We start from the raw sequence: 22,184 nt of genomic DNA, 5'->3' as shown, positions 1-22,184 counted from the left end.
GGAAAAAAAGCACTAAATAAGAAAAGCAGCTTGATTCAAGGGAGAGCAATTGGTCCGTTTGTTCAATCACATTCATTTCTCTGATACGCGTATTGAAATTTACTGTTTTAAAATGTGGTACAGTTTCCTTTTAAGCACTTGGAATAAAATTATTTGGTCAGTTACATAAGTAAAGGTAATTTGAGTGCTCCACGTTTAAACTTTAACAACAAAAAGCTGCAGATATTGGAAATCTGAAACATGAACAGAAAATGCTGGAAACACACCAATTCAGTCAGCATCTATGGAGAGAACAGATTAGTTCATGTTTCAGGTGCCGACCCTTCTGTTCTCACCACAGATGCTGACTGACCTGCTGAATGTTTTCAGCATTTTGTGCTTTTATTTAAACTTTAATGTTAGGCTGTATTCTGAAACCGTTTTCATTCGTAATCTTGGCAAAAAAAATGATTAGCTCTAAAACATGTACGTTGAATTAGAAAGGAGAATGGCCCAGAAATTAGGATCAGGGGCTTGCCGCGCGTGCAAGCCCCCGATGTGCACTTACCCGGCGCGCCGACAGCTGAAGCCTGGGACTGCTTGGAATTCCTGTCACTGGCCCGGTTCAGCTGTCGGCGCGCTGTGCTTGCCTGATCCAGCGGCGTAGTTAGTGCGATGTGCCGGCTGGGATCAGGTGAGCACTGGGCAGCCCATCAGGGGAGGGGAAACTTCATTCATGAGTTTGATAGTAAGAACTGTCAAACTCATGAAAACTACGGGCGCCCAAAACACTACTTAAACTTTAAATAAAATTTAAAAAACATCCCAATAATTAAATGAACTATAAATAACTTAAAAAAAACTATTTTAAACAACTAATCAAATTTTTGAAAAAAATAATTTTTTAAGAAATTGGGTCTAAAAATAAACTTACCTTACTGTAAAGTCCCTAAAAACAATAAAGCTGTGGAAAAAAGTTATAATTTTAAATAATAGACCACTTACCTTAAAGAATCAAGTCCTTACGCCTCCTTTTTACATTTCTAAAAAGTTCAGGCCCTTACACACGGGCAAACCTGTCAAAAAGAAGGAAGTTCAACGCGTGCGCGCAGAGTCCTGCGTGCACACGTTGGACCTCTGAACCCCTTGGAGGAAATGCCGGTTTCCCACGCATGCGCTGTGCATGCTGAAATCCGGCACTTCCAACGGGCCCACGCGTGAGTACCCTGTCCGTACTCACGCGTTGGGACCGGAATTACTGGCCCAATATAATAAATGTAAGGACCCACAGAACTGTTTGTAATTTGTAGCAGTTCCTTGAACAAAAATCTATAACTCCACTATATTTTTCTACAGGGATCAACAGAAATATCCAAAAGTATTTATTATGCACAATGTGCTAAATTTTCCTGTAGGTGGAAAAGTAAAGATCTTGCCACATATTGTTTTTCAGAGACTGAATTCAAAATTAATTTGGCCCCACACCCTTTTGTTCAAACTATTGATTCTCTTGTATTGTGTAGCTCAATAAAGGGAAAGAAAATCAAAATGATCCCCTATCTCTATCTTTAAATAAATGATTGTATTACCTGAGAAGAAATTGAGATCTGTACTGTTAATTTCTAGCCTCTTGGAGACTTGCCATTTCAGTCTCATTTCCTTCAGCTCCCTTTTGTTGACCTATAGATGACACGGTCAGCCTGCCAGCATATAGTGTGCTTTCACTGATTTCAGTGAGAACCAGCACTTCACACCCACCTGAGCTGCCTGATTCTAGTAAGCCCTTCAACAGGTAGTACCAGTGTATCGCCATGATTGCAGGCTGGCTGAACCCCAGCGAATTTGGTTATTTGTAATCACTAATCTCCGGTGAGAGTATTGTTCTGCTCTGGAATTCCCTCCCTGCCTCTCTATCTCTCTCCTCCTTTAAGACAGTCCTTAAAACCTACCTCTTTCACCTATCCTAATATCCTTATGTGGCTCGGTGTCAAATTTTACTTGATAACACTTCCATGAAGCGCCTTGGGACGTTTTACTACGTATAAAGCAAGTTGTTGTTGAGAGGGATGTTCTATTGGGCACTCTTAACGACACATGGGGAAAAAAACAGAATTATGTTGAATCCAGAGAGTTGTATTATCAATGCTCTCCGATGGTACATCTTTTTGTACATGGTTTTGATGAAGTGAATTTTGTCCCTTCTGGACGAACAGCTGAAGCACTGACAGCCGCCGTACCCAGGAATAGTCCTGAATGTGGTTTATCAGTTACTGCTCAGATGCAACAATTTGCAATGAACTATCCTTTACAAGGCTTAATTTATATGTTATCCAGTAGATCCATGCATTTGTTACCTCTAGACTTGACTATTCTAAAGCACTCCTGGCTGGCCGGCCTCCCATGTTCTACCCGCCGTAAACTTGAGGTCATCCAAAACTTTGCTGCCCGTGTCCTAACTCGCACCAAGTCCCATTCACCCATCACCCCTGTGCCCGCTGACTTACATTGGCTCCTGGCTAAGCAACGCCTCGATTTAAAAATGATCATCCTTGTTTTCAATTCCCTCCATGGCCTCGCCCCTCCCTATCTCTCTAATCTCCTCCAGCCCTATGACTCTCCGAGATATCTGCGCTTTTCCAATTCTGGCCTCTTAAGCATCCCCGATTTTAATCGCTTCACCATTGGCGACCATGGTTTCAGCTGCCAAGGCCCGAAGTTCTGGAATTCCTTCCCTAAATCTCTCTGCCTCTCTACCTCTCTTTCCTTCTTTTAAGATGCTCTTTAAAACCTACCTCTTAGACCAATCTGCCCTAATATCTCCTTAATTGGCTCGGTGTCAAATTTTGTTGGATAACAGTCCTGTGAAGCACCTTGGAACGTTTTAGTATGTTAAAGGCATTGTATAAATATGAGTTGTTGTTGTAGATCTAACCATCCAAAGTAACCATGGAAGTTGCCATTTGATATTCTATGCTACGATATTACAGTGCTGTACTAGAAACAAGGAGACCTGAGTTTGATTCACATTCTTGACTTGCATCTATTGTTTTGAGTTTGTTAGTCTCAAACAAGGGCACAGAAAACGTAAACTTGTGTGTACAGGAATTCTTATAAATTGTGAAGCTAGTGACATTGGCAGCACCCATGTAAGATTACTGGCCATAACGTTCCTGAACAGCAATAGTGTGAAGAATAAGGGAAAGAAAATGCCCTTGGAGGACCACAGTTATTGCATTATCAAGTGACAAGACAACTGCTTCACCAGACAAATAACCACCGAGTGTGGGGGAAGAGAAGATTATTAAACAATGCAAAAGAAATGGAGATTACATCACTATTCAATGAAAACTGAACTATTACACAAAAGCTACCACTATGACTTTAATCAGTCGTACATATTGTTCTCCAGGCCGGCTGCATAACATAACCATAATATTTAACAAATATTGTCTGTTGGATCAGTTACCGTATTGGCCATTTGAGCTGTTTTTACTGTTTGCCAGTTGTTATTTTTAAGTGAATTTCTAAGCTAACTACGTGAACCTTTATTTAAACCTTTATTGAATAATGGTTGTTGAAATATGACCCTTTGGGTTGGATTTTCATTCAGGAGTCGGGTTGGAGGCGGGACTACAACTTTCGGGGTTGTAGTCCCGCCTCCATCGAGATGCGGCCAATCCACTCGATTTTAACTTGATTGACCTTGTGAGCCCGCCCAACGGGCTCAGCAGGCCAATTAAGGGCCACCCGGCAACAGGTGACGTCACAGACTGAAATTTCATCTGTCAAGACGTTTTGACAGATGAAATATCAGCGTTTCACAGCTGTTTGAAGCTGTCAAACACTGACAGTCTTACTTCTAACCTGAGTCCTTCTCCACAGACTCAGTTAGAAATCTTTCCTGCACAGAAAGCTGCAGGCTGTCACTTTTGACAGTTCGCAGCCATTCTGCTTTCTGTGCCGGTGAGATGAGGGACTCCCCAAACCTAAAGGAAGGAAGGCTGAAAAGGTAAGAAAATGTATGTAAAACTTATTTAATCACTTTAGACACACCAAACACACTTACCTTTGCACTCATGCACCCATCACTCACCTGAACACCGACATCTCGACCCCTCCAAGCCATTCAACCCGACGGCCCGCCTCCTCTAACTTGCCGTGGCTTGGAGCCGTCGGGAATCCCACAGTTCAAGCTTAAAAATAGGAATTAGGCTAAAAACTGCAACAGGCAGTTAATTGGCACTAATCCCTTCCCACCTCGGGGGGGCGGGTACCCGCCTCCTTTGAAACTGGCATGGAGGCGGATTGGGGGCGGGACCCCCGATTTCGGGAATTTAACCCCCCGCACGCCTCCAATCCTGACTCCACGGCACACTGAAAATCGAGCCCTTTTTGTCTGTCTTTACGGAAGAAAACGCAAAAAACTTCCCGAAAATAGTGGCGAACCAAGGGTCTAGTTGGGCAGAGTCAACACGGATTTATGAAAGGGAAATCATTCAATAAGGCACCACACAAGAGGTTATTAAACAACATTAGAGCACATGGGATTAGGGGTAATATACTAGCATGGATTGAGGATTCGTTAACGGACAGTAGGAATAAACAGGTCATTTACTGCAAGGATCAGTGCTTGGGCCTCAGCTATTCACAATCTACATCAATGATTTGGATGAGGGGACCAAATGTAATATATCCAAGATTGCTGATGATTCAAAGGTGGGTGGGAATGTAAGTTGTGAGGAGGATGCAAGGAGGCTTCAAGGGGATATAGACAGGCTAAGTGAGTGTGCAAAAACATGGCAAATGGAATATAATGTGGAGAAATGTGAAGTTATCCACTTTGGTAGGAAAAATAGAAAAGCAGAGTATTTTTAAAATGATGAGAGATTGGGAAATGTTGGTGTTCAGAGGGACCTGGGTGTCCTTGTACACAAATCAGTGAAAGTTAACATGCAGGTACAGCAAGCAAGCAATTAGGAAAGCAAATTGTATGTTGGCCTTTATTACAAGAGGATTTGGGTATAAGGGTAAAGACATCTTACTGCAATTATATAGGGCCCTGGTGAGACCATACCTGGAGTATTGTGTACAATTTTGCTCTCCTTACCTAAGGAAGGATATATTTGCCATAGAGTGAGTGCAGCGAAGGTTCACCAGACTGGTTCCTGGGATGGGGGGATTGTCCTATGAGGAGAGATTGAGTAGACTAGGCCTATATTCTCTAGAGTTTAGAAGAATGAGAGGTAATCTCATTGAAACATACAAAATTCTTACAGGGCTTGACAGGGTAGATGCAGGGAGGATGTTTCCCCTGGCTGGGGAGCCTAGAACCAGGGGTCACAGTCTCAGAATAAGGGGTCAGCCATTTTGGACTGAGATGAGGAGAAATTTCTTCACTGAGGGTGGTGAATCTTTGGAATTCTCTGCCCCAGAGGGCTGTGGATGCTCAGCCATTGAGTACATTCAAGACAGAGATCGATAGATTTTTGGATACTAAGGGATATGGGGATAGTGCAGGAAAGTGGAGTTGAGGTAGAAGATTAGCCATAATCTTATTGAATGGCGGAGCAGGATCGAAGGGCCGAATTGCCTACTCCTGTTCCTATTTCTTATGTTATAAAACAGTTTATAATGGATGGAGAATGTGGTCAAAATACACTATTAGTGGCAGCGAGCCCATAATAGACTCAGTACCTTACCATCTGTGTGCTATTAGGTCTAATGTTGATGGTGCGTTTTATGGGGGAGATTAAGCAATGTTTAACTGGCTGAAGCAGCATTGCAAAACTACCAGTACACAATCTCTAAACATAGCATCTAAATAGTATTGTCAAATGGGTGGTTGATGTTCTTTTCTATTGCTGCTAACTATAATGGTTACTTGAATGAACATAAATTCCCATTGATATCAAATATTTTTATCTGGGCAAGAAAATGTTTTTTCCTGTGGCAGTAACAAATTGTATGCACTATATACCTGGTTTATTCTATGTTTTAAAACATTCTGTTTCATTGTATCGGTTCCTCTCCTTTGCCTCCTACATACATTCTTTGTTACCTAATTATATCTGCATTTGCCCAAAAAATGTCAAATGTAACTAGCTGTATTTCACTGTCCTTATTTAATGCGTATATACAGTAGTCGCGTTACAACAGTACTTCAATGACTGTAAAGTGCTTTGGGATGTCCGAAGATCATGGAAAAATAGTTTATCACATTGCTGTTTGTGGGACCTTGCTGTGCGGAAATTGACTGCCACGTTTCCTATATTACATCAGTGACTACAGGAAACTTTCTGGTATCCGGCACGGACGGGACCGACCTGGTGCCGGTTCATCAACAATTCCGGATAACCGAACGCTATAGTAAAAGATACGGAGCTCAGAGCTCCGTATAAAGCAACAAACCCTGTTGCTTAACAGCTTCAAAACAATCGGCACAAGTTCCAAGCGTCTCTGTAGCTTAGCAACAGCTTCAGCTACACCCTTGCACAGCAACAAATGGAGTTTAAAAAGGTAATAAAAGTTAACGGAACCGACTCCTGAATTTTGCCGGTGGATAGAGCGTTCCGGTTATTTAGGTGCCGGTTAATCGAAAGTTTCCTGTACGATTCAACAGTACTTAACTGGCTGTAAAGCGCATTGGGTCGTCGTGAAAGGCACTATATAAATGCAAGTCTTTAACACTGACTAGGTAAGGCTTATACATAAAGAACAATCACTTGAAGAAAGCACCAGAGATCTTCTGGTCGCCCTGGAGCTGTACTTCAGCAACAGTCAGTGCATGGAGGAGAAATTTGGGCAGAACGTTGATTCACCAAACCTTGTAAATAGCATCATTGTGAAAGACTATTGGAATATATGACTCATGGGATTTTGAGTTAATCTATATTGCATGTATTCTCAAAATAAAAAAGCTTTCATTTTTCTTCCTTATGATTTTGGTACAGAAATGTTGCTGTGCTCCTGGTGGCTGTGAGAAATGTGGCTGATATTGTATTGCTGATCACCTGGAGTTAATTTATAAGTAAAATGGCACTCATTATTCCAGTTGCTGTGTCAGGAAGCATAGACTGAGGAATGAGAGGGGAGCAGAGCAACAAAAGGTAGATTCATGCAGAAAATGAACTTGCAGGGAAAAGCGAAAGCTTTTGGGAAGAAAGTGGCCAACTGTCATGTGGCAAACTCAGCAGGAGGAGATTGGTGAGTGAATCGTTAGGGTACAGTAATGTAGTGATTATAGTACTGGACGAACAATCCAGAGCTTGTGATTTCAAATCCCAGCAATTCAATATGTGAAATTAAATGTGTGGGTTGGCATCAAAATGATGAGGAAAGCTGATTTGTTGTAAAAACCCAACTCGAGCAGGGAATCTGCCACTCCAGCGGGACTGGTGTACAGTCCTCAAAAGGCTGCTGGTCCATCAGCACCGAGTCAGGGTAACGAGGGATGGGCAATGAATGTAGCCTTGCCATTGTTGCCCACGTCCTGAAAAAAAAAATAATAAACAAATTCCAGCAAAGGCCCTTCTAAACCACTGCTGTGTAAACCTTACATGAGCGGCATAAAATGCAGTACGTAATTAGCTAGCATGGGCGTTGCATATCATGTAATCTTTCAACTGTTCTGCAAACATTCTAAAATTACATAGGCAATCCTTCAATTTTTTTTGTCCCTCCAGTTTTCTCTCCTCTCCTGTAGACGCGGGCTCATGTTGAGGTAAGATTCCACGGGCATAGGCTGCGCTCTGGTACCTGGTCTAAGTGACCATTTTTTGTGCATGTCTTCTTCTTAGGCAGTCCCTCGGAACCGAGGATGACTTGTTTCCACACTAAAAATGAGTTCTCAGGTGACTGATGAGTCCAATGCGAGACCTACAGTCTCTGTCACAGGTGGGGCAGATAGTGGAGGGCCGGGTGGGTGGGGTGCTTGGGTTGATGTGCGCTCCTTACGCTGCTTGCGCTTGGCTTCCGCTTGCTCCCGGCGAAGAGACTCGAGGAGTTCGGTGCCTTCTCGGGTGCTTCTTGTGCCTAGTCAGTGAGTACCAGCAGTGCATTCAGTGTCATTTGACATCCACGCATTCTTACTTTCCAACAGGTATCACTGGATAATTATCAGGATGATTTTTTTTTTGCCCCTCTCCTCTCTAGCTCATGGACACTAAGGATAATTGTAGTGCCTGTGTTGCTATCCCAGCTGAGATCAATAAACACAATTAGGCGGGACCTGGGGCTTTCCTAGTCTGTATGGTACAGTTTCACACGGGGCAGTAAATTTACCGACTGAACCATGGGGGGGGGGGGGGGGGGGTGGTTGCAGTTATCACGAGTTTTTAAATAAGTAAAAAAATAATGGAATATCCACAATTTAAAATATATACAGGCTTATTTATTATTCGTTCCTGGGATGTGGGTGTCACTGGCAAGGCCAGCATTTATTGCCCATCAGAAGATGGTGGTGAGCCGTCTTCTTGAACCACTGCAGCCCGTGTGGTGAGGGTACTCCATAGTGCTGTTAGGGAGGGAGTTCCAGGATCTTGACCCAGCGACGATGAAGGAATGGCGATATATTTACAGGCTAATGTTGAACTATGTGTAAAGAATAATGAACTAATGTTAATTCTGATCGCCTAGAAATATGACATAGTTATCCAAGAGTTAATTATTTCATTCAAGGGTCTGATTAGAAATATGGAATGTACAGGACTAGAAGAGACCGTTGTAATCCATCTGCCTGGATCCAAAGATTGAAAGCTACCATATATTCCTCTCTCTCTCTCTCTCTCTCTCATACTCCTCAATTACTTTCTCTACCAATTATCTATCCGGTTCCCCTCTTGAATTTGCTGACACTATTCATTTCCGCTGGGTTGTCTGTTCCAAATATTCACCACCCTCCTGTATAAAGTAGTTTAAATCTGAACAATGTGTTTATCTTCTCTTTTCTAACATTCAGTCCATGTCCACCTCTTGTAAAGTTTGTGTTTGTAGTGAACATATAAAGTCCAATCTATCTCAGTCTCTTAGAATCTTAAACACATCAATAAGCTGCTTGAGTCTTTTCTCTGAAGTGTAAAGATTCCTAGTTTCTCTAGCTTCTCCTTTTGGTACCGATGCCGAATCCAGATATCAATTTAGTTACCCTTGGCTGTACTCTCTGCAATGCTATGATGCTCCCTCTTTAGTATTCCAGGTAGGGCCTGATCTGTGTTTTGCCCAAATTGATTATCACGATGAGACTTTTGTTTTATTCCTGTAGCTATATACCTTACAGTTTTGTGTACTTTTCATACAGTGCAGGGTTTCAATGCTATTCACAAGTATCTCCAGATCCCCCTCTATTTTGTGTCCTGCAGACTAACACAACTTATCTTGTATTCCCACTGCACATTGCCCTGTCCAACCTTAAACCACATTAAACAACATCTAACACACGTCAGCTCAGCTTCCTGCCCCTCCTTCCAAATTGTTTCTGACTGATCTTATCCAAATTCCTCTGTATTTGGTGCACTTGCTCTGTTATTTGCAATCTCCAGTATCATCAGCAAATTTAGACAGCCTTATTTATATCCCCAACAACAACAACTTGTATTTATATAGCGCCTTTAACATAGTAAAATGTCCCAAGGCACTTCACATGAGTATTATAAGACAAAAAATTTGACACCAAGCCACATAAGGAGAAATTAGGGCAGGTGACCAAAAGCTTGGTCAAAGAGATAGGCTTTAAGGAGTGTCTTAAAAGTTGAAACAGAGGTTTAGGCAGAGAATTCCAGAGTCATAGAGTCATAGAGTTATACAGCACAGAAAGCGGCCCTTCGGCCCATCGCGTCCACGCCGGCCATCAAGCCCTGTCTAATCCCATTTTTCAGCATTTGGTCTGTAGCCTTGTATGCTATGGCATTTCAAGTGCTCATCCAAATGCTTCTTGAATGTTGTGAGGGTTCCTGCCTCTACCACCCTTTCAGGCAGTGAGTTCCAGATTCCAACCACCCTCTGGGTGAAAAAGTTTTTCCTCAAATCCCCTCTAAACCTCCTGCCCCTTACCTTGAATCTATGCCCCCTTGTTATTGACCCCTCTACTAAGGGGAAAAGTTCCTTTCTATCCACCCTATCTGTGCCCCTCATAATTTTGTATACCTCAATCAGGTCCCCCCTCAGCCTTCTCTGCTCCAAGGAAAACAACCCCAGCCTGTCCAGTCTTTCTTCATAGCTGAAGCGCTCCAGCCCAGGTAACATCCTGGTGAATCTCCTCTGCACCCTCTCCAATGCAATCACATCCTTCCTATAGTGTGGCGACCATAACTGCACACAGTACTCCAGCTGTGGCCTTACCAGCGTTTTGTACAGCTCCATCATAACCTCCCTGCTCTTATATTCTATGCCTCGGCTAATGAAGGCAAGTATCCCATATGCCTTTTTAACCACATTATCCACCTGTTCTGCTGCCTTCAGGGATCTATGTACGTGCACACCAAGGTCCCTCTGATCCTCTGTCTTTCCTAGGGTCTTACCATTCATTGTGTGTTCCCTTGTCTTGTTAGTCCGTCCAAAATGCATCACCTCACACTTTTCAGGGTTAAATTCCATTTGCCACTGTTCCGCCCATCTGACCAACCCATCTATATCGTCTGAGGCTTCCCGCCTCGCTATTTACCACCCCACCAATTTTCGTGTCATCTGCAAACTTACTGATCATACCTTTTACATTCACATCCAAATCATTAATGTAGACCACAAACGGCAAGGGACCCAGCACCGACCCCTGCGGTACCCCACTGGACACAGGCTTCCAGTCACAAAAACAACCTTCCACCATCACCCTCTGCCTTCTGCCACTAAGCCAGTTTTGGATCCAATGTGCCAAGGCACCCTGGATCCCATGGGCTCTTACCTTCCTGACCAGTCTCCTATGCGGGACTTTATCAAAAGCCTTACTGAAATCCATGTAAACCACATCCACTGCACTACCCTCATCCACACACCTTGTCACCCCCTCGAAAAATTCAATCAAATTGGTCAGACATGATCTTCCCTTGACAAAGCCATGCTGGCTATCCCTAATTAATCCTTGCCTCTCCAAGTGGAGACTAATTCTGTCCCTCAGAATTTTTTCCAATAATTTCCCTACCACTGATGTTAGGCTCACTGGCCTGTAATTCCCTGGTTTATCCCTACTACCCTTCTTGAATAATGGTACTACGTTAGCTGTTCTCCAGTCCTCTGGCACATCCCCTGTGGCCAGAGAGGTTCTGAAAATTTGTGTCAGAGCCCCTGCAATCTCCTCCTTTGCCTCACATAGTAGCCTGGGATACATCTCATCCGGGCCTGGGGATTTATCCACTTTTAAGCCTGCTAAAACCGCTAGTACCTCCTCCCTCTCGATGCTAATATGTTCAAGTATATCACAGTCCCCCTGCCCGATTTCTATGTCCACGTCGTCCTTCTCCATAGTGAACACAGATGCAAAAAATTCATTTAAAACCCCACCTACATCTTCTGGCTCTACACACAGCTTGCCACTTTGGTCCCTAATGTGCCCTACTCTTTCCCTAGTTATCCTCTTGCCCTTAATATACTTATAAAACACCTTAGGATTTTCCTTTATTTTGCTTGCCAGTGTTATTTCATGGCCCCTCCTCGCTCTCCTAATTTCTTTTTTAAGTATCCCCCTGCACTTTTTATACTCCTCTAGGGCTTCCTCTGTCTTTAGTCCTTTGTATCTGCCAAAAGCCCCCCTTTTTTTCCTAATCCATTCTCGTATTGGGGCCTAGGCAACAGAAGGCATGGCCACCAGTGGTTGAGCAATTATAATCAGGGATGTTCAAGAGGGCAGAATTAGAGGAGCGCAGATATCTCGGGGGAGTTGTGGGGCTGAAGGAGATTACACAGATAGGGAGGGGCGAGGGCCATGGAGGGATTTGAAAACAAGGATGAGAATTTTGAAATCGAGGCGTTGCTTAACCGGGAGCCAATGTAGGTCAGCGAGCACAGGAGTGATGTGTGAACGGGACTTGGTGTGAGTTAGGACATGGGCAGCCGAATTTTGGACGACCTCAAGTTTACGTAGGGTAGAATGTGGGAGGCCAGCCAGGAGTGCGTTGGAATAGTCAAGTCTAGAGGTAACAAAGGCATGGATGAGGGTTTCAGCAGCGGATGAGCTAAGGCAAGGGCGGAGACAGGCGATGTTACGGAGGTGGAAATAGGCGGTCTTAGTCATGCAGCAGATATGTGGTCCCCACTTGAAAAATCATTTATCTACATTGCACACAGCCGTATCACACATCCTTGAAGCACCCCATTAGTCACCCCCTTCCATTACAATACAGCACCATGTACAACTCTCCCTTTGTTTCCTCTAATAATCCCATCTCTTCCTAATTTATTGTTAATGGATATTCAGTTAGGAATACTTTTTTGATTTCAATTAGTATGTTTTGAAAATAGATGTGTATATTAAACATACATTATCCAAGTATTACTGTAATCCAAGGACTCCTGTGTACAAGATGACTTTCCAATGATAGAAAAATATGTTTTTAGAACTACCTGTTCTTCAAAATTGCAAGCTGAAATGTGTACCTGTGTACCAGTTGTTTACGAACATATAGAATCATACAATCTTACAGCATAGAAGGAGGCTATTCGGCCGATCGTGCCTGTGATAGAGCTGTCCAATTAGTCCCACACCCCTGTTCTTTCCCCATAACCCTGCAAATTTTTCCCCTTCAAGTACAGGAAACTCTTTGGTATCCGGCACCGATGGGACCGCCGTGTTGCCGGTTGATCAAAAATTCCGGATGACGGAGAGGGTTATCTACTGAGGCTATTTTTAACAAAGAAAAATAAAAAAATCAAGAAATGTGCAGTATACAGTAATTGGGTACTCACCTACAGAATGTTGTGTTAAATGGATGGTGGAAGATGCTTGATTAAGTACAGCACTGCCAGTTGAGGGTAATGCAGTGCAATGACTACCAGCAGCGTGGGAGACACACAGTACCCCTGTAAAATGGCAGATCAGAAGAGACTACCGGCAGCGCGGGAGAGTCAGACTCCTGTTACAGGGTTTTGAGGTGTTCCAACTTCCGACCGTGCCAAGAAGCCGAGTAGTGGCAGTTTGGAGAACTACCCCCACTGACTAACTCGGCCACCACGGGAGACTCGGACTCGGCAACATTGCCAGTTATTGAGGTGTTGTTTTCGGAGTGAGAATTTTGCCGGTTAATAGAGAATTCCGGATATTTAGGTGCCGTTTAAACGAGAGTTTCCTGTATATATCCAATTCCCTTTTGAAAGTTACTATTGAATCTGCTTTTGTTTCAAGCAATGCATTCCAGATCATCATAACTCGCCGTGTAAACATTTTTTACCTCACCTCTGGTTCTTTTGCCAATTACTTTAAATCTGTGCCCTCTGATTACCGACCCTCCTTACAGTGGAAACAGTTTCTCCTCATGTACTCTATCAAAATCCTCCATGATTTTGAACGCCTCTATTAAATCTCCCCTTAACCTTCTCTGCTCTAAGGAGAACAATCTCAGCTTCTGTAGTCTCCATGTAACTGAAGTCCCTCATCTCTGGTACCATTCTAGTAAATCTCCACTGCAAGGTCTTGACATTCTTCCTAAAATGTGGTGCCCAGAATTGGACACACTGGCCCAGATTTTCCGATCGTAGGCCTCCCGCGGGCGGAGGACTGCGATCTGGAAAAATCTGCGCCCTTACCTGAGGGCTCCCGGGAGGCGCGCAGTTCCGATGCTGGGCCTCTCCAAACTGCCAGTGCACTGGGCCCACGTATCCCAGAAGCGCAGGTAGTTCGCAGCGTCCCTGGGATCCCGTGGGCCATGGGGAGCCAATCAAAGAAGGGAATCTCCCTTCATACATTTGACAGGAAGACCTGTCAAATATATGAATGGAGATCACCCCCAAAACATAGTAAAACTTTAAATACATTTTTTAAAAATCACATTATTAAAATGACTTGAAAGTACAAATACATTAACTATTTTAAACAAAACTTTAAATTTTTGAAAAAAAAATTTAAGTTTTTTACGGGGCTAAAAATAAACTTACCTTTTTTTAAAGTATTTTTAAATGATAAATCAGTGGAAATGTTTTTAAAACTTTTTTTCAACTTTTATCCTGGTAAAAGCAGGCCTTACACCTGCTTTTACCAGGCGCAAGAATTGTAAGGGTTTTCTGCGGGCGGAGGGTCTCCAAAAAGCGGAACTCTCCGCCCGCAGAGGCCCTTCTTCCAGGCAGCCGGAGGATCTGTCGAGAGCTTTCTTGACAGATCGAAAATGCCGGTTTCCAGCACATGCGCTGTGCATGCCTGAAACCGGCATTTCCGATGTCCCTACGGGTGGGTACACAGCGAGTACCGACCCGTAGGGATCGGAATATCCGGCCCAATACTTAGCTGAGGCATAACCAGTGAATTATAAAGGTTTAGCATAACTTCCTTGTTTCTGTACTCTGTCTCTATGAAGGAAAGATAAAACTCTTGAGTCTAATAGTAAGCAATCAGAATTTGGCAAGCACACTTCGTGGGCAACACATAGCCTTCTTATCTTGTCAGTAATAGCTGAATCATGATCGCTGGCTAGTTTTCACAACTCAAAAGAAAAAAGTTGTGTCCTTACCATATTTTGTGGTGAGTGTTGTAAAAATAGTGCACAGAAGGTTGCAATTTACTTCAGACGTTCCTTATATTAAAATGTGACCAGAGCTTCAAGAGGCTAAAAACATCCAGACGAGCTTGCTACAAGAGACACATTAAACTGAATTTTGTGGACTGAAATTGAAATCTTTTAAATGAGATATTTTCTTGTTTTATATACTTGGAAACTTTACGCCCCAACTCCAGAATAAATTGGCTGAATTTAAGAGCAAACAATAAAAAAAAAGTGACCGGGCTACAATAACAAACCGTTCAGATAATTTTTTTCATAAGAGGTGATCATTAGGCAGAACACAGGATACTTTTGTTTTCACTTAGCATGGAGCTTAAAAAACTTATTGCCCAATCTAAGTGACAGCAATATTTTAATGAGTAGCCACAAAAATTCCTTGTTTTTTCCCTTGGGAATGTTTAGGACATGGCAATTACAGCATACATTTTGTATAGTTGTCCGCATTCAAAGAGAAGCCCAATTTTAACTCGGAGCAGGAGCCATGCGTGCAGGGACCAAGGCGGACAGCAAACCGTCCTGACATTGGCAACGTGAGACCCAGGAAATTTTAACTCTCGGTCCTCATCTGCATAGATAGTCTCCCACGCAAAACTGGTGAGAAGTGGCAGCTGGCCAGCGGTTGGGAGCGAAATGTTGAGGAGCAGGAGGCCACTGCTGGGACCAAAGGAATTGCCCTTTGCATTTGAAGTGGTTTGGGAGGGCCTCGCAGTCGGAGGAGGGGTGAATCCCGAGGCTGGGGAGGTCTAAATTTTCCCTTTGGGGCCCAGAGGCGCACTCCTACTCCTGGCCCCACAAGGAAAGTTTTATTTAAAAAAAAAAAGGAAAACCACTCTGGCCCCGTCTTCTCTTCCCGCTGGTTATCTGGTGGGGAAGCCACAATGGCTTCCCTGTGCAGGCCTCTGGTTTAAAATTGCAGTCGGACCCCAATTACATTGTCGGAGCCCGATCTCCATATTTATAGAATGGCCCTCCTGTCTTCTCTAGAGTGTCCCTCTCGCCTATTCAGGAGCAGGTTAAAAATGGAACCCGCGAGAAGACAACTAGACATCAGCGGGTAAATCTCATGAGCGATTTTAACTGCTCGCCCACCTGAGCGGGCAGGGTTAAAGTCAGACCTAATGTGTTGTGGACAGTCAAAATGTTAACGTACAGCACTTTTTTGTTTCCTAAATGTACATCTGTGCTGTAAGGATTGTATTTGAGAAATTTTGATTTAAAAAATTGCAGGCTATATAATGCTTATCCAACTTTCATGCAGATTTGTAGGGCATTTTCTTTGTAGTTTGTAAACTTGTCAATGAAAGATATAAATAAACTTGTCACTCTGTTGAGTTTAATCAGTGGCTGCAACAAATTTCTGAACTTCATTATTTACAAACTTCAATAGTACACGGAGCAACTTTGTTTTAAACCTTCTTGTTTCAAACATTTCCTCAGTGAATGCTTTGTAACAACAAATGGATTAAAATTATAGCATTTATCTGTACCTTACTGCATGTTCTTCAGAAAGCACAAATATTAGTAGAAGGACAAAGTAGAACTATTAGCACTTGGTATAACTGTTACTGAGCATAACAAGCAACTTTGGAAGTGCTGGATAAATTTTTAGTGTTCTTGTACAAAATGAGAAGAGAAAAACCTACTGTCAGAAGAATGTTCCCAGTGAATGGAGTAATTGCAGCTTATTGGCTGTAAGTGATGTCATGCTTTCAGTAGATGGTTGTAGCCTGGTTCACATTACAGTTATTTTACTAACGTTCTGGGGTCAATTAGCAATTTAACCTCAGAACATTGGGGAAGAAATTTCCAAAGTGAATAGGGCTTTTACAAAGAATGATAGGGGAGGAAAATAAACGTAATGTGAATGAGAGATCTGTGGGAAAACACAAGTTTGGTTCCCATTTATAATTTAAATGTTAAAAGTTGGGAAAAGTCACTTCAACAAAACTTGGGTGATTTTGCCTGACATTGGAATTTGCAAGATGAATGTTGTAATGGCAGGCAGAATCTGAGGTTTTGCTTACTGATTTTCCTGACTTTGTACCGGGGTTAAATTGTAATGTTAATGAGGCATATGTGCTATTTCCCTCTTGCTAGATTACTATTATTTGATGTATCCCCAAACTAATACTGTGATGATTTAGTCTAAGAGGTAATGGGCTGGCTTCCCAACCAGATGATCAGTTTTAAATCCCAGGGCTGCTTATGTGTTTTGACTTTTGTCTTATGCACTTTGGAATAGTTATGTCTTCATGATCAGACTACTAAAGTTGTTGATTGTGAAGCCCACTACCTAAATGGGAGGAAAATTGCACACTTGGTTTGACTTGTCTCATTTAAAAGTACAAACTCCTAAACATCGGCAGTGGCCATCGAGAAATTTCTGAAAAAGAACTCCTTTTTTGCCTTCCCATTTAATATGTTTGTGTGGAGACTAGTTTTTCATTTCAGAATTTTCCCCCCCTTAAAAACCACTGGAGCATTTTATTTTTAACAGTTGTATTTATAAATCGCTGCTGAAACCATAATTTTAATATGGTTTTATGTTCCTGTGAGCTGTTTTATACCAGGAAAAATGTATGATGCAACTTTGACTTGGTAATAAAAAGTGATAAAAGCATTATCTGCTCGTCTTAATCTTTTTAGTTATTTCTTTTAATTGATTACCAACAGTTTTCTATACGTGCATATGCTTCCCATTTGTTCCTCCTTTTTTCTGATGCTATTTTTTCTGTCTTTTAAGTGTGATAATAGCCTTGATAAACCATGAAATTTCATGTGAAGTCTAATACTTAGAAATGCTTGTCTTGAACTGTTGTGTGAGTAATGTCAGAAAGCTATGGCAATATTAAAAAACACATGCACCATTTAAGGCTGCTCCTTTTGTGATCTAAACAACTCAAATAGCCCACGATAAGATAACACAAGGCTTTAGAAGTCCATGCAATTGGATTTTTAGCTGGTATTTGTTTTGTTGAAAGTTCATTCCCTGAAAATTAAAAATTGCACAATGAGGACCTGCACAATCTGGCTCAAATACCATTAAGTAGCACAACTGGTTGGAAAATATCTCTGTAGTATTATAATTTGTAAAAAAAAACTTAAAAGAATGATGTGAAGAAAATTGAGTGTCCAATATTGATATTCAAAAGCTTCATTATGATAGCGTTAATTTAAGCCACTGGTTCACAACCAGACACTTTTCAGCATTTAGTACATTGAAATAAAACATGTTTGTCAAAATTGAGAACCATTGGCCACTTAATATATATTATTGATTAAAAAAATAAACCGTTCCATAGAAAACAATGGAAATTGAGATACGGTTTAGATTCATTAAATTATTACTTTCATGTAGTTCAGAAGTTTTGATGTCAATTTTTTTATATTTCATGCTTTATTCTGCAAACAAAAGTGTGGTTCCATCTGGCTTTGATGGATCGATAAGTCACATGAGATACTAATGTCCTTAATGTTACTGTGAATTACATGTAAAATGGGTCTTTTAGGATTTACGATGCTGTGAGGCAGGATGTGAAATGTTGTTTTATCTTGTTTTATACGATATTCCTTTTGATGAGAAAGTGGTATATCTGTGTAGTCTACTACATGGATTAATAGGGTTCTGGTTTAATATTTTGATCATTGCATTTTCTTTGCAGATTTTGTCTTCTCTCTTTTATCAGCAGGAATGATTGTTTTTTGCATTTCTGAACCAGATGCTTATAATTAGAGGAATACATAAAATTACAAAAGATGGCTTAGTTCGTAGCCTGCTTTGAATATGAAGCTTTCAGCCTTTTATTAGAAATTTAGCACAAAACTGGCATTATAATTAATGCTTCTGAGGATTGAAGTTAGCATAATTGAGCTACCTTGTGACTTTTTACAAGTGCAAACATAGTTTTAATTGATTTGAAAATGGTTTAGGAAATTTTGTTTAATACTTATAGTATGGATGGACTTGGTTATTAAAGTCACCTAAACTGGGAGGGGTTAGTCTTTTAGTATACATGCATTATTCCTAGTGCTAACACTAAATATTTTCTTGACTCCGCTAATTTTGTGTACGACTCCATGCTTGGTGACTGTCTGTCTAGACCTGGGACGAAGCACACAAAAGTGCAATTTTTTTTGAAGAAAACTTTAAACCACACCTTTAGTGGAGTAACCTGTGTCTTCCCGTCTTTTAGTAACTCTCCTGATTTTCATGGAACGTGGTATGTACTGACACAAGACCTGAAGAAACATGCAGATTCATTGATGCATGTATACAGCCAAAATATTAGAAGAAAATCTGAACCTGGTCTACACTATTAGTAGCCGACCGTTCACATGTAATGTACTTACTAAAATCACAAAGAGAAGGATAATAGCTTGTAATTTAACTGCATGGTAAATAACTAACTTTGATTTACTTTGCATTATTAAAATTAACTTATTCTATATTTCTCAACTACTTTTTTCCAATTGGTCTTTATTGTAGTTTTGTGAATTCAGTAAATGTTTTTATTTTTGCAGCTCTATGCACATGATATATAGTTTTGGTTTCCCCCTAGCTGGTCACTTGCTAAATATACTTTGAATGAGCCTTCATTGTCCCCGCCCATTCCAGTTTAAATCCAACATAAAAGATTTTTAAAGCCACTGACACCTTGACTCGAGGAAGTCTGTAATATTCCTCACCACAGTGATTGGGAAGAAAATGGTAGCTTCAAAACTGTAGTTGCAGGAGTTCAATTCTGTCAGAATTATAGCCCTGAAGACTGAATTAATTGCGGACTGGCTCGGGTGCTGTTTCTACCCAGAATGGGACCGGTGATAGACAGCCTCAGGTACACATCTGCTTAAAGACCACTTTGAGTTTTGGCTAGAGGCTTTAACGTCATTTACACGTGATGGTATCTTTGCAGATGTGTATTTAATAAAATAAGGTATGAAATCACACAAGTAGATTCTGTAACTGACCTTTGCTGATTAATTAATTTATACCACATACTGATGTGGAGTTGCTTAGTAAGGCTGCTATGTGTTTACTCCTTATGTACTGTTCCGTGGTGTTATTAGAATCATTTTCAGATGGTAAATGCCAGTTTTACTAAGTTAATTTTTATTTTATTCCGAGTATCCGTCCCCTTTGATTTTGGGATTTTCTTGCTGCATAATTCTTTCCATTTTTGTGCGAAGTATGGATCAGCAGCAGAAGATGGAAAATTATTATCTTGGTCACTAGAATTTAACCACATGCTTACTCAAAAGTAATGTGCTCAGAGAACAGTTGAAACATATAAGTTTAAGAATGTCTACTGAAAGTGTTTTGAAAACCATGTTGCCTTCACAAGAAGTGATTCCTTTTTACATTTTATTGTTTATCCTATTTAGTTTAGCACACTGATATTTCTAAAACCAGGTGACACTACAGTCAATATATTCTGTTCGTGTAGCCTTTGCAAGCACTGTATCAAAATAACTTACAAAAGTATTTTTTTTACTTCTGAGAAATTGTGCCAAAAACCTTCTCTTGTATGTGTAAGATTTTTTTTTCCAAGAATGAAGAGCAATTGGGAGAAAAATTTCAAATTTGTGTTGTCAAGACACTATATAGATTAAAAGTTTAATTGCTTCAAAACAGGACACGTGAAATGTGAGCGTTCTTGACATATTGCCCAGGCTAATGAGCATGATATTTTAAAAATATATATTTTTTAATACAATTGTATGTGCTTTGCAGGAAGGAAATGAGTTTTAACTCTTGGGGATGGACTTTTTGTTGAACCAAACCGTATGAAAACAATGCTGTTCTAAAAAGAATTATGGAACACATCTGTGTTATAATAAGAATTATGGAACATATCTGTAACATATTTTAATTAAGAACATGCATAAGAGGAGTTGCGACAAAATATTCTGTGTGGTAGGGGAACGCTAACCTTAAGAGTTCAACATCATTCTTAGCTAATTAGACCATATGGCACATTGTCATGATACTAATATACAGGAGCTGACTTGTTTTCTGAAATTAATATACTTTATATTGCAAAAGGTTTGATGCTCAATAACTCACTATACTTCATTAAAAAGTGTTTAATGCAGTGCACTAAAAGTTATATTAAAAAGGTGCTATCACTTAATGCACTGTACTAAGAATGTTAGTGCTTAGTAACATACTGTACTAAAAACTGTCAAGGACCTGAGTATTCACAGGTGAAAATCTGACCAACACATTACTGATCAATTAACAATGAAACCAAAAACGGATGACTTTCATCACTAGTTAACATTCACAACATTCTCTAGTGAGTTCTGGCAGTTTGCATGCTTTTGAAAAGCAGTCAAATCTATAACTTCATTAATAAAATTATTCATAAACGAGTTGAATTAAATGTATTTTTTGGATGTTTCCAACTTTTTAAAAGAAATAATCTCACCCCTGCTAAGATCATCCCGCCACCCCCCCCCCCCACCCAAGATCACTTTCTTTTCACAAGCTAAGTTGGTTTTATCAGGGTTTGACTGTAGAACAAAACAGATTTTGGCAGCTGCAATTCTGGTTTTACTGTAAGTTTAAAATTTAAAGAATCATTTTTGAGAATAAAAGTTTACCACTCATAACATTGTTTCTCCCCTACCTGAAGCCTGCAGCTTGTGAAGTTCCATTTCTTGTCTGTGGGAATAAGAGCACTGAGGGAATAAGATGATGCGATTCAGCCTTCCACTCATCAGCGATGTGAACATTCCAACACTAACACCAAACAATGAGAGATGTGCTCTTTGCATCCTCTAGCCAATGGCCCATTACGTCAGATCATTGCCATATATGGTGCTCTGTTGTGCAGACCTGGAGTGTCTGACTGCAGCTCTCTGATAGCCAGAACTAGGAAGCTTATTACTGCACTTTGGCTCCAGCTGACGTTCAAGCCTCTGTGAAATAATGTGTTTGTCTACTCAGTTCTCAGCCAAGAAGAATGTGCGGAAGGCTTTAAGTTACAGAATTTCCTTCTTGTCATTGATTGCTGTGTCATTACTGGAACAGTTGTTAATGGTTTTACTGAGTTTCTTTTGCTTTTTTTTCTAACCTAAAAAGACTTTCTGATGTTTAATGAAGGATTTATCATCCAGTTATGAATTTAATTTAGTCTTTCCTTCAGTTCACTGTGGTTAAGTAGGAAGGCTGCAGATACGCTTAACACTGTAAGTTGCACTGTTGTTTAGGCTTCAAATTAGTTAGATAATTAAACAATAATCTCAGAAACATAATTATACCATATCAGTTGTGAATCTGGCACTGCTTTCTCTGAAATCATAATGAGCACATTTTAAATGCCAAAAAAGCAGAGCTTGCCTTTTTAAGGAGGGCCATTTTTAAAAAAAGTTCCGTATCAAAATGCGTGAGCGAGAAAATATTATTATCTAGAAATTCCTCTGACATCATTTTAACCCACAGGCAAAATGATGTTATGGTGGAAGAAATTCTGGTGTGAGCAACAGCCTATGTTTTGCACCTTTCCC

At 40.8% G+C, this 22,184-nt stretch overlaps 2 protein-coding genes across 13 annotated transcripts in view; one reads left to right on the top strand and one right to left on the bottom strand.

The window, feature by feature from the left end:
* The window catches only part of cmss1 (cms1 ribosomal small subunit homolog), a 394,620-nt gene that overhangs the window by 108,357 nt on the left and 264,079 nt on the right, over positions 1 to 22,184 (top strand). The window lies entirely within an intron of this gene.
* filip1l (filamin A interacting protein 1-like) overlaps positions 1 to 22,184 on the bottom strand; it is a 279,316-nt gene that overhangs the window by 39,996 nt on the left and 217,136 nt on the right. Inside the window, exon 1 of one of the 3 annotated variants that reach the window (XM_086006993.1) lies at positions 21,305 to 21,432. The exons of the other annotated variants lie outside the window; for them this stretch is intronic. The gene's annotated coding sequence lies outside the window, so the exon portion shown is untranslated. Of the gene's footprint in view, positions 1 to 21,304; positions 21,433 to 22,184 lie in introns of those variants that run through there. 3 annotated transcript variants of the gene reach the window in all.

Source organism: Somniosus microcephalus, chromosome 14 (genome assembly GCF_052327205.1).
Source record: "Somniosus microcephalus isolate GS21.2 chromosome 14, FLI_Smic_1.0, whole genome shotgun sequence".
Lineage (NCBI taxonomy): Eukaryota > Metazoa > Chordata > Chondrichthyes > Squaliformes > Somniosidae > Somniosus > Somniosus microcephalus.
The sequence above is the reverse complement of the archived record's forward strand: the minus strand, read 5'-3'. Positions and strand labels throughout refer to the sequence as shown.